This window comes from Belonocnema kinseyi, chromosome 4, assembly GCF_010883055.1.
Source record: "Belonocnema kinseyi isolate 2016_QV_RU_SX_M_011 chromosome 4, B_treatae_v1, whole genome shotgun sequence".
Taxonomy (NCBI): Eukaryota; Metazoa; Arthropoda; class Insecta; order Hymenoptera; family Cynipidae; genus Belonocnema; species Belonocnema kinseyi.
Window position 1 is genome coordinate 80,783,953 of NC_046660.1, and position 14,943 is coordinate 80,798,895.

The window sequence follows — 14,943 nt, forward strand, 5'->3', positions numbered from 1 at the left end:
AAAGTTCTACGAGTCGTTATAGTGGGGGTGCATTTAATAAACAAACACCTTGCCTACAGAGTTTCGGTGCCAGCATCTATACACCAAGAGTTCTTGTTCAAAATAAGGGAGACGGCTCTGGAGAGAGACACCAAGAGAGGAACCGGAAACGAGTGAGTGAGAAAGTAGCAGAGAGCTTGCGCAAGTTTCGACCCAACCGGCAGTGATCGTCAGCCAGCCACGCTGAACTTTCCGAGCTCGCAGAGAGCTTTCGGGGCTGCGACTCGTCGGCAGCACAGCTTTCTTGCGATCTTTTAGCCGTGTTTTTTGTGCATCGGATTTGAAACCGCCGCTTTTACTCTGTGGAACTCAATCAGTTTTTCAAGGAGGTACTTTGAAAAAAAGTGTAACCCTTTTGAGACTTCGTGCCTCTTTTTATATTTTTTTGGATGGTGTTTGTGAGAAGGTTAAAATACGAAATAACGGGCTCAAAATAAAAAATTTTATTTGAGATCAGCATGGAAAATTTTAGATGTGTGAATGTGCAGGGTGAAAATCCCGCTTCTGATTCGCAGAGTGCACTTAAGTGAATCGAAATTTTCCTTTGTCATGGAAATCCCGAGCGCGTGACAACATCGTCAAGTCGTTAAGGGAAGATTTCGAGGATTGGATTCACTGTTCGCATTTCAGAACCGCAATTGGAGAACTGCAGGTCTATTATGAGTACCCAAGTGTAAGACAGGTGCGAATTACTTATCTATTTTTTATTCATTTTTTAAAAATTTTTATCAGGTTTAATTTTATTTTTTGTTGTGATGGAAACAGTTGCGCACCCGCTCTTTGCTAGCGATTTCAACCAGAGGTTGAGTGCATTGAGGTATTAAAGAACAATAAACTAGTGCTAAAACTAACCAGAGTCACTTTGGAATCTGGAAAGTTCACGAAATGTTGTGTGTGAGTCTCTGAGTGCAAAATATGCACCACAGAGTTTCATCAATCAGTGTCAGACGTTAGGTGCTTTCGTGAAATCGAGTTTGTGAGAAAAACCTATGCTCCACAAAGATTTTCTGGAAGATAATTTAAATTTGTGATAGAACTGGAAACAAGGTGGCATGCTGGACCGGGAAAGCGGGAAAAGAATGGGAATTTTTCGAGGCTGTGAAAAAACGAAAAGTTGCAGAGAGTTTATTTGAAATAGAATCATTAAAAAAAAGTTTTTTAGTGATCAACTCTAAATATAAATTAATGAATGATTTAAAAAATAAAAATAATCTTTTTAAAAATAAACATTTTATGAATTTTCAAGTTTGAAACTACATTTTTTAATAAAAAGAGATAAATTTTCAGAACAGAAAGTTATATTGTCCTTAAACAGCAAGTTGCACTCTCAACAAAAATAAACTAACTGCAACTAATACAGATGAATTTTCATTAAAATTAATAAATTTTGAATCAAGTAGTTAAATTTTAACTAAAGAGATCAATTTTCCACTAAGAACATCAGTTTTAAACCAAAATGATAAATCTCCACCCAGAAAAATTAGTTTTTAATAAAATCGTTCAATTATTAACCAACTCCAAAGTCAGCGAAGTAGAACAAGCATTCCAATTTTTGATAAAAATAGTTTAATTTTCAAAAAACAGTTCGATTTTTATCCGAAAACATGACAAGTCTGCTTATCATATTACTGAATTTGAAAATTTTTCTCGACAATAGATAATTCTTGAAATAAAATTGCAAAACATTATAAAATAACCGAAACTCTACAATTTTCAAGCATACAAAAATTCTCGAATAATGAAATTGTTTATTTTAGACAATAAAAAATTGTTAAATACTAATGTAAAAATAATAAATAAAATACTTTCATAACATAAATATATTTTTTATATTATTATTTATCTATTATTAAAATAATTTTTAGTTGCCTAAATTCAACGAATTTCCTGCTCAATTCATAAATGTTAAAGATTAAAAGTTGTACACTTCGTCATTTAATTTTAAATAATTTACTTGAGAAGTGATAAAAGCTTCCATTTTATACTTGCAAATATTAATATTATTTTTTAATATTTACATTTAATATAAGTCAAATGTAATAAAATAAATAAAAGATAATAATCGTGTAGAAAATAAAATAAATCTGAATTAAAAATGTTCAAAGCTTTAATCATGAAAGTTTAAAATTCAAAAGTCTCACTTCGGGTGTTTCAATTTTCAGTTTAATTTTGATTACTTCCGGGAAAAGACCGGAAATTTTTTTCTCGGCTAAAACAGGCACTCTGTGGAAATCATAATTGACATATTTTAATCCCTCGGTTTTACATGAATTACTCAGATTTAAATTTTATATCAAAAGATTAACCTGTTGAAAAAAATTCAAAAATTGAGAACTTTTGAAGAGTAATGTTAATTAATCTTCATAATTTAGAGAATTTTAAATTAACCCAGCGTCTCAAATTCAGAAATTGGTCCATTATTTGAAATTTATGTCGCTCAAGCTTGTATATTTTTAGTTTTGAATTAGTAGTGGAAGTGTTTTTTGAGGGCCTCGAAGTAAAGTGATCAATTTGTGTGGTTTCAGCTTTGTATTTGTAATATTTTCAGTGTTTTTCGTTTGAAAATTAAGTAGATGTAAGTTAAAAACAAATTTTCAACGGAAGTCTTTATTTTTATTTCGTTAAAAATTTCAATTTTTCGGAAAAACTAAATTAGAACGTCTTAAAATTTGAAACCATTAGAGCCAACTGTTAAAAATTTAAAGAAAACTTTCAAGTTTAGAAGTTTTCAGAATCAATAAATTTTGCGGTTAATTAAATTTTTCATAAAGTTAAGTTAATTTGACTTCAGCAGGTTTAACCACTTTATACATTGACCCATCGCTAGAATTTTGTTAATGAAATAAAAGAGTTGAAGAAAAAAATTATTAAGAATAATTATAAACAAAGGTAAGAAGGCTATTGGTAGAGCAGGGCCTCTTATCAGACGTAAAAATATATCAAATAAAGCTAAAATGGCAAAACATAATTCTATAGTTGTACCGACTGTACTGTACAGTAGCGAGACATGGACTTATCAAGAAAAATATAAGAGTAAAATTAACGGGAAAGGAATCGGTTAAGATGGTTCGGGGATGTTGAGAGAATGCCAAATGAACGACTAACGAAACAAGTGTACCAAGGTAAAGTAAATGTCAGCGTGCTCAGATAGAGGCCGCGGACAGAATAGTTTAATGCGTGAATGAGACCCTAGTTAGAAAAGAAATAAGAAGCCACAGAACATATGAGCCTGCAGGAAAAAATGCATGAAAATAAAAGAAGCTAGAGAAGTATGCCAGGACAGAAAAGTATGGCGGCAACTAGTTAATAAAAAAAATGTCAGTAAAGTGAATGACGCCTCAAACAAAAGACCTTGGATAAGAATGGACCCAAGTGCGGAACCTTACATGACGACTTTGTATCGATTTTCACTTGGGGTGATTACTAGAGAGATTGATCAGCAACCTGAGTCGGAGGAGTGTTGCGGAACGAACGTGTTATTTAAATAAATAACACGGGAATTCTTGAATAATCAAAAAATTTGATATCCCTGCTTCTCATTACTACCTTCCTCACCGAGTGAGGCACGCCTATCCCGAAAGGGAAAGGGCTTAATGATATTAAAATAAAAATAAATAGTAATAATAACATTTCATATTATTCGCATTTTAATCCAAATACAAAGTATAATATTAAGAAAAATTAATAATTAAAGGAAATACCATAACTTAAAAAATAAAGTGAAAGAAAATATAACGTTTATAAACTTATATTCATTCAAACTTTCTTAATTGCAATTTTCAGTCTTCAAAACCTTTTTAAAATTAAAGTAGTTTGAATTATTCATTTCAATGTTCAGAAAAGATTATAAAACAGAAAATGTTATCTTTGTTTAACTTAGCTTATAAAATGAGCAAAAACTTTTTAAATTTTCTTCTAGTTTACAACTTTTTTCTCTCGGTTTTCCAATTTTCAATTCAGTGATGTAAGAATTATAGACTCCAATAAATCTTTTAATATATAGCTTATTATTTTAAACTTAAAATTGAAAATGTCGTATCTCTGAGTATTTTAAAGTGGAACCAAATTTGGAATTTGGGACCTGTGCAAGGATTGTGCTTTTAAATTAAAAGAGCTTCGTTTATTTAAACTTTGACATTTTAATCACTCAAAATTTAAATCGTTTTTAATCAGAATCTTTTCCAAATGTCCAATACTGCAGTCAATTTTAATTTTGATTACGAGCAAACCATTGGCCAAAACTCTCAATTAAATACACGTAATTTATCTTTAGAGCTACAAAATCGAATTTGTGTACATATGAAATCCATAATTGTATACAATAATTTAATATTCATTCATTTTGTCCACATTGAAGCTCCTATGTTTCCGTTCGCTCTCGCGTATTTTTGTCCTGCGACTTTTTCTGTCGTTGATTTTCAAGTTTATTAATTTTGCGTTGTAGATTAAAATGATTGAATTTTAAAACTCGTCACGCACAGTTTAAACATTAATTATTTTCAGCGACTGAGTTTCAAGATATTATTTTAATAATCCTTCTATTTTTAAACAACATTGGGAATTTTTTCTTTTTAGCGCTCCAGATATACATTAGTTACTTTAAAAGTTTACAATTAGATAACATATAATTTCAAAAGTTTCCATGATCTTGAATCTCGCACAGCTGTAAAATATTTTATATTTTGCTACAGATTTTCTTCTTTAAAAGCTTAAAATATGAAATCTTTGGTTTGAAATTTCTTGAAGTTTAAAGGTATCGAATTTCAAATTTCACAATTCTGTATTTTCAAATTTAAATATTAAAAATGCTATAAAATTTTTAGTATTTAGTTTCTCAAAATTGAAAATTTTCATATTAAAATCATTGATAGTCAGTTTTTAATTTAATAATTTTACATTTTATTATCCCAAATCATTTGATTTTATTTAGACTCAGTTACAAATTTAATAATTTTATTATTTTGTATTGCTGGGTTTTCATTTCAAACAGAAAAATGGTCTGTTTTTCAAATTATTCAAAGCAGTATTATATCAAACTCAAATACTTTATAGTTGCACAATTTCCAATTAAAGGGATTTGTAATTAAACAATTTACAATTAAATGTTTCCAAAATGAATTGAAAACAATGAGAAATTCAGACTATAATTGATAAAATTTGAGCCTTAAAATGATAATATTTAACGATCAAGCATTGAAAATTAAAGTATTTTCTATTTGAAATTTTCTCAAAAAATTGAACATTCCAACTCTACTTAAAAAAAAAGATTTCCAATAAGGAGTTTAAAACTGTGGAATGTCAAACCTTGTAATCATATATAGTAATCATGTTATGTATTTTTTTATTTCCATTAGATAAGCTAATACATTTGTGTATAATTTGACCCCCTCCCTTCTAAACTAGAAAAACAGTTTTCGTCGAATGTGTCGGCCCGGTTGTGGGTGTTCGAGATATGTCATGAGAATGCGTTCGCTAAAGCCGAAGAAGCTTTAACAAAAGAGAATTCAAAATCACCAAATTACAGTTGTCGATTTTTAGTTGAAGGTTGCACAAAAAAGCATTTAAGATTGTTCGCAGTTATATTGCAAATTAAAAATTATTAAAATTTTATGATTTAAAAAAAAATAAAAAATCAAGTGGGCCCGACTTTATGAAGTAAAACCTATATCATTATTTTATATTTAGGTATAGGAAAGTTTGAGAGGGGAAGGAAGCAAAAGAAGATCTCGCCTTGATACTAAAACGGAGTCCATTACCGTGCTTTACGAATTTAGGGCTTTAAACTGCTTTAGTTAGTCCTTAGCCATGGAACTTTCATCTGAAACTTTTACTTCCCACTGCGCAGTCTAAAGAGCAAGTTTATGTTAATTTATTTCCTGCAAAGTTGAATGGCTTCGGAGCTTAAAGATTAGGTGATAATACAAGGAGGAAGTTTATGAACACTGAAAACATCACAGGAAAGTAATTAAATGATTAGTTTACAGCTAATAAACATATTTTATGATTAACCCTATTCGTACCGTGAAACCTACGGCTATTTCTGCGGAAATTTTGGTATAGTTAGCGACGGCGGTTTAAAAACATAAATTCTTTGAATTTCAATTACGAATCGTGAAGATATCAACTATCTTAAACTTTAAGTGTAGACGTGATTTCATTCTGGCACTAACATAGACCTGAGGTTTCAAATACCGATGTATATATTTATATCTAATTAACTAAGTAAAGAAGTTTTTGTTATCTAATTTAAACAAGTATATGAAGGGAGATTGTAATAAGAAATATATCAATTATACCAACTCTTATTATCGATAATCTTTTACACCAGCGGGGAACGGACCCACATATCAGAAGCATGATGTGGTATAGGAAACCGTACGTCTATACATCCATATCAATTGCCACTTTTCACTTAAGTGAGGAACAATCAGAACGTAACATTTTTCTCGGTCGGCCGCGTTACATACTCTGGGGTACCCCTATAAATTTCAAATTTGTGTGTGTATGTGCGTGTGTGTGTGACATCTTTCGTGTTAAATACCTTGAAAAAAATTCAAACAGAAATATAAAATTGTGACGCTACCGTGGACGTAAGGTCCCACGGATCGCCTATGAGGTTTCAATTAATATTACTTACCATGTAATTGGACACGTTACAGACTGCCCATACCCTTCATAAATGTTGAGAATAATATTTCTTCTTCAAAACATTATTAAATCATTATTAATCATTCACTTCGGACATTGTTGGGAAAGGTGGAGAAAAATCTAGTTTTCAAATCTCTTACACTATGTTGATCTTGAGGTATGTTTTCATTCGAAAGCTATACTTAAATTGTTCAAATAACTTATCATTATTTCCTTTAACAATTTTTTGAATTATATGATGAATCGTTCCTTTTTTCGATAAGGCAGTTAATTTATGTATTCACAATATAATGACATAAAATTGTTTAAGCAAATAATAATTTTTAAAAATGATTCCTATTACTTAGTAAGTGTCTAATTAGTGAAAGAAAATACGAACTTCAAGTGATTTGGAATAAAAACAGAAATTGAAGCACCTAAAAAATACTAACTTATCATAATTTAAAGCAAAAAGTTAAAGTTTTAAAATACTAATAATTATACAAACATTTGGAATGCTTTAATCAAACTTTATCAAAAACGATCTCTTTTAGATCGCAGTATTTATATGCGTCTTCATATTCTGAATTTTCTACTTAATTAAGTATAGTTAAAGATCAAGTTGCTTACCGCACCGTGGCACTCGCGGATGCGCTCGATTTTTGACAGAGATTTTTTTCTATCTCGTATTTTTATGTTACTAATAGGATTTTTTTTGTCCTATTATTTTTACTGGTTAGAAACAAAATATCCTACAAGTTTTCTTTTATATTTTTTACATATTTCACGTCTTTTGGCGTAATATTGGAATTTTCGATTTTCTGCACATTACTTACGTCAAATTTCGGATAATTCTAATAACTTCTCAATCATAAATGATGAGACTGTAATAAGGTATTACAAACTTGTATCTCTTTTTTGGAGGAAAACACTTTTATCTAGCAATTTGTTTTCTTACCTTTCGTCGTTTTCCCACACATTTTTTATTTTTATCTTTAATGTCATTTTCATGATTAAAACCAAAATGAAGCATTCTATAGAAAAGTGATTGAAAACAAATTTGTAACTCCTTTTTGGGTAAACAATTTTTTCTCAATCATTTTTTTGTAACTTGTGTCGTTTTTCTACAAATTCTTCATTATTTTCTTATTTCCAATGTTATTTTTTATGAATAAAACAAAAACTACGCGTCCTATGAAGTAGTGATGATCAACAAATTTGGAGATCTTTTTTGCGAACACAATTTTTGTTTATTAATCTTTTTTCGTATGTTGCATAGTTTGACTTAAAAATGAAATTTTTTATTTTTCCTTATTTATTTTGCAATCAAAATTTTAACCTGAAATTTTTCAAAGAAAATCCAAAAAGTACTTATGATAATCTTGTAGGGCTTTCCAGAAGCAATTTTTTTTATCTTGACTTTTTTCATATCGTGTGTGATTTCGCTTAAAATTGTAATTTTCGATTAATTTTTTATATCTGATGAATGCTATAACTCCGATAATTTTATTATTATCAAAAAAAGTAATTAGTATAAATTGTTTAGCTTTCTGATTAGCATGAATAGCCGCCCATAAAAATTTTAAATCTAAGAAAAATGGTCCCAAAAATGTTGAAAATGCTCTAACATTTTGTGTTTTGATCCGAAATGGCTAGTTAACCAACTCGTCCTTCCTTTTAAGAGCTACGAAATTGTGCCAAAGATCGATTTGATCCGTTCATTTTTTTCAAGAGTTATCGTGTTTACGGGCGGGCGGCCGGATAGACAGCCCGACTGACGCCATTGTAAAAAGTTTATTTTCGAATTCTTCTTCTTATTTGCTTGTGGCCTCTTAGATTTAAATTTCGGACAATTCTAATATAGGTTCTCTTACCTAAATTTCTAAATGATAAATTTTCAGACGCAATAAAATTTTTTACTCTTTTTCAATGAATCTGTATTATCATCAGAGAATAACAGAATTTCTTAACTTCTTCACAGCCTAGATGGAGCTATGAATTAAATTATTTTTTTAATTAAATTTTTTCTGAAAAAGGATCTTTTCATTTTGCTCCTCTTTTGAATCGAACCACAGAACTTTCGATTATCGATCGAGTGCTTTCCCGTTAAGAAACTAGAGAAATCGAGAGAAGAATCCTTTTTCAGAAATACAGGCATTATTATGTCATGTGTTAAAAGTTACATTTTTCAAGAAATTTGTATTATCATCAAAGAAAAACAGAATTTCTTAACGTCTTTACAGACTAGATGGTAATTGGCAGTTTTTTGTTTTGATTCCCAGCGGAGCGAAAGTAACTCTTTTTTCAGAAAAAAATGTAATAAAAAAAATTTTTAATTCGTAGTTCCATTTAGTATGTAAAGACGTTCAGAAATTCTGTTATTCTCTGATGATAAAACAGGTTTCTTGCAAAATTAGAATTCTAACACCTGGCATGAGAATACATGTATTTCTGAAAAAGGATTCTTCTCTCGATCTCTTTAGTACCTTGACGGGAAAGCACCTAACCGACAATCTGAAAATCTTTGGTAAGATTCCCAGTGGAGAAAAAGGAGATCTTTTTTTAGAAAAATGTGTCTTCTTCTTATAAATCGTCTTTATTTTGAATTTTACATGAAACTACGATTTTGAATTTTAGGGGAATGTCCCAGACACAGTACAAAGTGGTCTTGCCCCACCTAGATTACAATAATCAGAATGAAAAAATAAATCGATCAAATAAAGACATTATAAGTCCGGAAAGTATTCAACCTTGTGCTCCAAATTTGTACCTGTCTGTGCTATTTTCAAAGGCAGGTATTTACCAATTAGTCGGGATCTGCATGAGGCTCTTTACTAAAAAACTCGGACCTGGGAGTCTTTAGTCGGCTAGTGTATGCAATTGCGTAAACGTCTAATCTTGTACGCATCGTATTTCAGGATCACGGAATGTACTGAACAAAGTGTGTGCAGTAAATTTAGCAACAAACTTGTCCATTCATGTCCGGAAACCGTCTTTATTACGTTTATGGTGATAAGCCTATGAGTGATATTCAAATTAAGGTGTACTTTAGTCGATTCAAAAGGAATCTTATTTCAGTGAAAAGTAACTCTGGCTCTGGCTGAGCCCGAATGGGCAAAGGACTTAAAAATGTGGAACGAATGCAAGTATTAATGAATGGAAATCGTTATTTAGCATTGAATGAGATAGAGGAATACCTTGAGATTCTAAAAATTATTGTTACGGACATTTTGACCTAAGATTTGTCGATAAGCCTAAAAAGTGTTGACTGGATCCTACACTATGATAGCATACCTACTCATTCATTGCAGCTTATTCAGAAATTTCTGGTAAAATACAACTTTAGAAGATCCTATTCAGTCCTGACCTGGCTTACTGTGATTTCTGAATGCTTCCCAAATTAAAGGGTTCCCTAAAAGGAAAATGATTTCAAGATGCAGAGGAAATAAAAAATAATGTGACGAAGCAGCTTTTAGCTATTCCGAGATGTAATTTTAATTAGTGCTTCCGAAAGTGAAAGGATTGCTGGAATAAGATTGTTTCCCCTCCCCTTATTTGTTTATATACTTCATACCTTATATCACTCCCCTTTTGGAATCCCAAAAGGGGAAAAATTTAAAGGGAATATCACCGCCATATAGAACACAATTAACTCTAAGTCCTAATAAACTACTAGTTCGGATACTTTCCAGATAGACCTAGTATATTATAGCTGAATTAGGAATTTCGGAACTCTGCATATGATGCTTATAAAATTGGATTACTTTAGACAGAGGTTTGAAATTAATATCTCATTTAACAGTTTACCGTGTAGTTGAACAGATTATAAGGAAAGAGAAACACTAAAATGCAGCTTTATTTACATAGTTGACTTTTGCATTTCTCTCTCATTTTGGTAGATAATAATAAGTCCACATTGTGCGAAAGCTACAGATCGGACTAATTAGCGAGGATTCGTTGGAAATTGAGATTGGTGTCGCACTTCGTTTGAAACGTTGCCATAATTGCTATTCACTCGTTAATCCAATTCAATTAGATTCAAGTACGAGCCACCACACTATTAATCGACGTCGGTGGGCGTCGTGTTGGCTCGACTGGTATGTTCTCTCTCTGCTCCATTCAACCTATGCGAATAATCATAATTGTTACACGCTCGCGCCAATTCAATTCAATTAAATTCAACAACAGCCGACACAAAGTATTTCGCAACTGTTTCAATTTAAAAAATCACATTTTGATACAGGATAATACCACTAATAGTCGGCCATTCTTTAGTAGTGGACCACCCTTCCAATTTTCGCCTGAAAATTAATAATAATTATAATCTTAAAGTTCACTCACGTTGTCAAAGTTGAAGCTCCTGTATTTTCGCTTACGTTTCGCGTTTTTTGTGCTTTGATTTCTCTTCTACCACTCATTTTGACAGTTTATTATTATATTTTAGTTGGACATCTTTTAAAATTCTGCTTCAACCTGTAGATTTTGAGATCGAGTAAATCTTTACCTAAAATTGGGTATCGAATTCTCCTCATTTAACACTAGATGCATTGTTTGGGAAGTGCCTTAAAAAAGAAAATAATTGCAGCTACAGTTCCTTTTTTTGATAAGGCACCTTATGTAACATATGAGCAATTTCATGTTTAATCATCTGAAGAATTTGAGCTATTGATAGTAAAATAATTGTAAAAAAAAACTTAAGAGATATTCAAAATTGGAAATGTTTTCGGCTTATTTTTCTTATTATTTCTTGAAAACTAAGGGAGATTCAAGTTTTATATTTACAGGTCTTCTAGAGGACATTGTAAGCTAAATAAATAAGAAAAATAACAAAGTTTCTATCAAAAATTCATTCTAAAATTTATTAATTAAAAAATCCAAAAAGATTTTGAATTTTTTTATTTAAAAAAGCCGTTTCGGAAAACTGCCTCCTATTACGAATAATTAAAAAAATACACCTTATTGTCATTAAAATCACCAAAGTGATGAAAGTTCAAGAAAAACAGGACAGAAAATTTTAATTTTCAATGTCTCTTAAGTGTTTTTATTTTCTCCAATATTACCTTAGTGTTTTTCTTTTAATAACTAGGACAACGGCTTATAGAATTGTCGTCAAAATAACTAAAATAGCTTAAATTGTTTAGAGGATTTAAACATGGAATTTCTCATATGTAAAAGATTATTAGATGTTCCAAAAAATAAATCAACACTGGTATTCATAATGTTCGAAATTAAAGAATTTTGAATTGCAAACCTATAAAATTGAATAAATTTCAATTAAAAAATTTTTTAATTGAATAATTTTAAAAAAAAAACTATTCCAAACGAGGTATTAAAAATGTAATCATTTTGTACCATACACCTTAAATATTCAAAAGTATTCAATCACAAGTATTCAAAATTGGAGAATTTTAAATTATCAATCTTTAAAATGGAGCTATGCAAACAAAATTTTCCAACATTGCATCATTTTCTGTTATACACATTAAATATTGAAGAGCCTTTAATTGGAAATCAATTAAAATGAATAAATTAAAAATATTTTAATTTGAACTATTCTAAAAGAAACATTTAAGATAGAATCATGTTGGATTGTAAATATTTAAATTTAAGCGTTCTTAATCTTCCCAACTTGAAATTAAAAATTATGCAAGTTTTAAGTTTTACAGTTGAAAATTTTATAAATCTCATGATTTACATTTGAAATTTCTTCAATTTGGAAAATTTAGAATTAGAAGCTTCATATCTTATTTTCATAATCATGCAAACGTAAGAATTTTTATGATTAATTATAACTCTTTAAACTTGTAGAATTTTGAATTCTTAATATTTAAAATTGAACATTTTTAAATTTATTTTATTTATTTATTGTATTTTTAAATTATATCATTCAAAATTTTGTATCTTCGAAAAAAATCTTATATTCGACATTTCCTCAGTTTGGAAGATTCAGAATTGAACACTTGTAACTCTTTAAAATTGTAAAACTTTGAAATGCAGGTCAATCTTTAAAATTTAAATGTTTTTTTATCAAAAATTCTAATTGAAGGTTCTGTAAATAAGATTTTTATTTGTACATGTGAAAATTGAAAATTTTTTCAATGTAACTCTTCAAATTGTAGAACTTTGCAAGTATTTCAAATCAAAGAGTTTTTAATTTTCTAAATTTATAATTAAAATTTTTCCAAGTTTGAACCCGTTATGGTGTGTATTATTCCTTGCTTCCAAAAATTTGCTACACTTGTTTTCCGGGGGGTTTTTAAGTCGCTGAATCTGAATCTGAGATCGAAATTTTCTAAAAATAAAAAATTAAGAATTATTTTTATTTGAATAAGAATCAATAACAAAAACAATGCGGTTGAAAATGAAAAAAAATCTGAAAAATATTTTAGTTGATATTAGACACATAAAAAATTCTCGTTTTTATTTTTAAAATAGATTATTGGAAAACCAATTTCTCCTATAAAAATCACTAGTTTCATCTACCTGCTTATTTGTGGTACTTCTGCAAATAATAATGAATGCGCGTATATATACTTTTTGTGTTCATTCATCTTCTAGAGATCCACTAAAAACTAAAAACCCTGTATTTATTGTTGAAAAAGTAGTTACTGAATTAAAAGAATGCGAAAAAAGGTGGGGCTATATATATATATATATTTTATTTATATTTTATATATATTTATATATTTTATATATTTTATTTATATTTTTATTTACACATTTTTAAAATTGAAGATTTAATATTGTGAATCTTTGAAATGTTAAGAGTTCTTAATTTAGACAATGTACAATTAAAAATTATGCCAGTTTAGAGTTTGAAAATTTATAATGCTGTAACTTTGATGAATGTAATGAAATGTAATGTAACAAAATTTAACTTTGAATTGAAAACTCGACTTTTGATTTTTTAATTTAAGAATTTTTATTAATCCATCTTGAAAACTTTAGCTTCTCATTTGTATGTTGGCGAATTTTAAACTGTAAAGATCCCTAAAATAGGTCAACGTCGAAAATAGAAGACACGAAGTCTCATAATTTCAGGATGAATTTTTCATCGGAAAACCGATGAAATATAAAAATTACCATTAAAGTCAAAATTAGAATCAAAATTAATTTAAATAGTTTGAAAGTTGATTCAGCTATTTTAATATTTATTTTAATTTACAAGTACTGATTATATTCTACGTCAGGTAATAAAAATAATACAAATATAATCAGCACTTTTGCTAGTACAATGCAAAAAAAAATTTTCGAGAGAGTTTCCCCCGAAAATCGTGTGGAAGTAATATACACCAAAATTCAGGAATTTTCAATATTTTGCCTCGGGGAAAATTCCCTAAAATAATTTATAAAATATTACAAAAGAGATTTTGGAATTTTCCCCAAAAAAGACAGGAAATTCACTAAATTTTGTGGAATTTTATTTAAAAATTAGGACATTTTTCGTGAGGCGGTATGATATTGTGTAATAACTTAAAATTCCCCAAAATGTGTGGAATATTAATTTTAAAAATCTAAGTTCAAGTTTTAAATATTAACACTCATCAAAAAAAAAAGCACTCCAAAAACAATTTTAATTAAAAAAAGATTAATACCTTTTTGTCATGTAACGTGCAAATCATTTATTGCATTCTGACGTGAACAACCAAAATGTTTGAAAATGAATCTTTGAGATGACTATAAAATTAAAAAATTCTTTTCTCTAAAAGAAAGTGTGGGAATTGCTCAAAATATTCTGCTAGTTTACCAAATAAATCAGGGCAAAATATCCTCATGAACATACAGTAATACTTCAAGAATCATTAGAAAATTTACCTAATCTGAGTGGAAAATCAAGCATTACTTTTGGAAGGATTCCCTACATTCGGTGGGAATAATTAAATTCCATAAATTGAGGAGAATATTCTCAAACTTTTGTATAAATTACCATATGTATAGGTGAATTTTCCCAAGAATTGTTGAAATTATCTAGTTTTATAAATTTTAGGGAATTTTCTCCAATTTTTCAGTGAATTATAAGAACTTTTAGGAAAATTTTCCCAAATCTTGGGGAAAATGATTTTGCAAAACGAAAATGTGGATTTTTCCTCACTGAAAAGTGGGGGAAATTCCCGAAATTTATTACGGTGTATTAAATAAAAATATATAAATACTAAACTTGTCTTTTACATGAAACTCCTTACCACATAAAGTGAAATATGCAATAATAGAATTTTTGTTAATACTCAAAATTATGCGACTTACTTCTGCTGATTCTGCTCCTTTACTTTTCAGTAT

At 29.2% G+C, this 14,943-nt stretch overlaps 1 protein-coding gene across 1 annotated transcript in view; it reads left to right on the forward strand.

Annotated features, from left to right (window-relative positions):
• Positions 1-231: 231 nt before the first annotated feature.
• Positions 232-14,943, forward strand: part of LOC117170517 — a 287,337-nt gene continuing 272,625 nt past the window's right edge. Inside the window, exon 1 of the mRNA XM_033357292.1 lies at positions 232-721. The gene's annotated coding sequence lies outside the window, so the exon portion shown is untranslated. The remainder of the gene's footprint in view (positions 722-14,943) is intronic.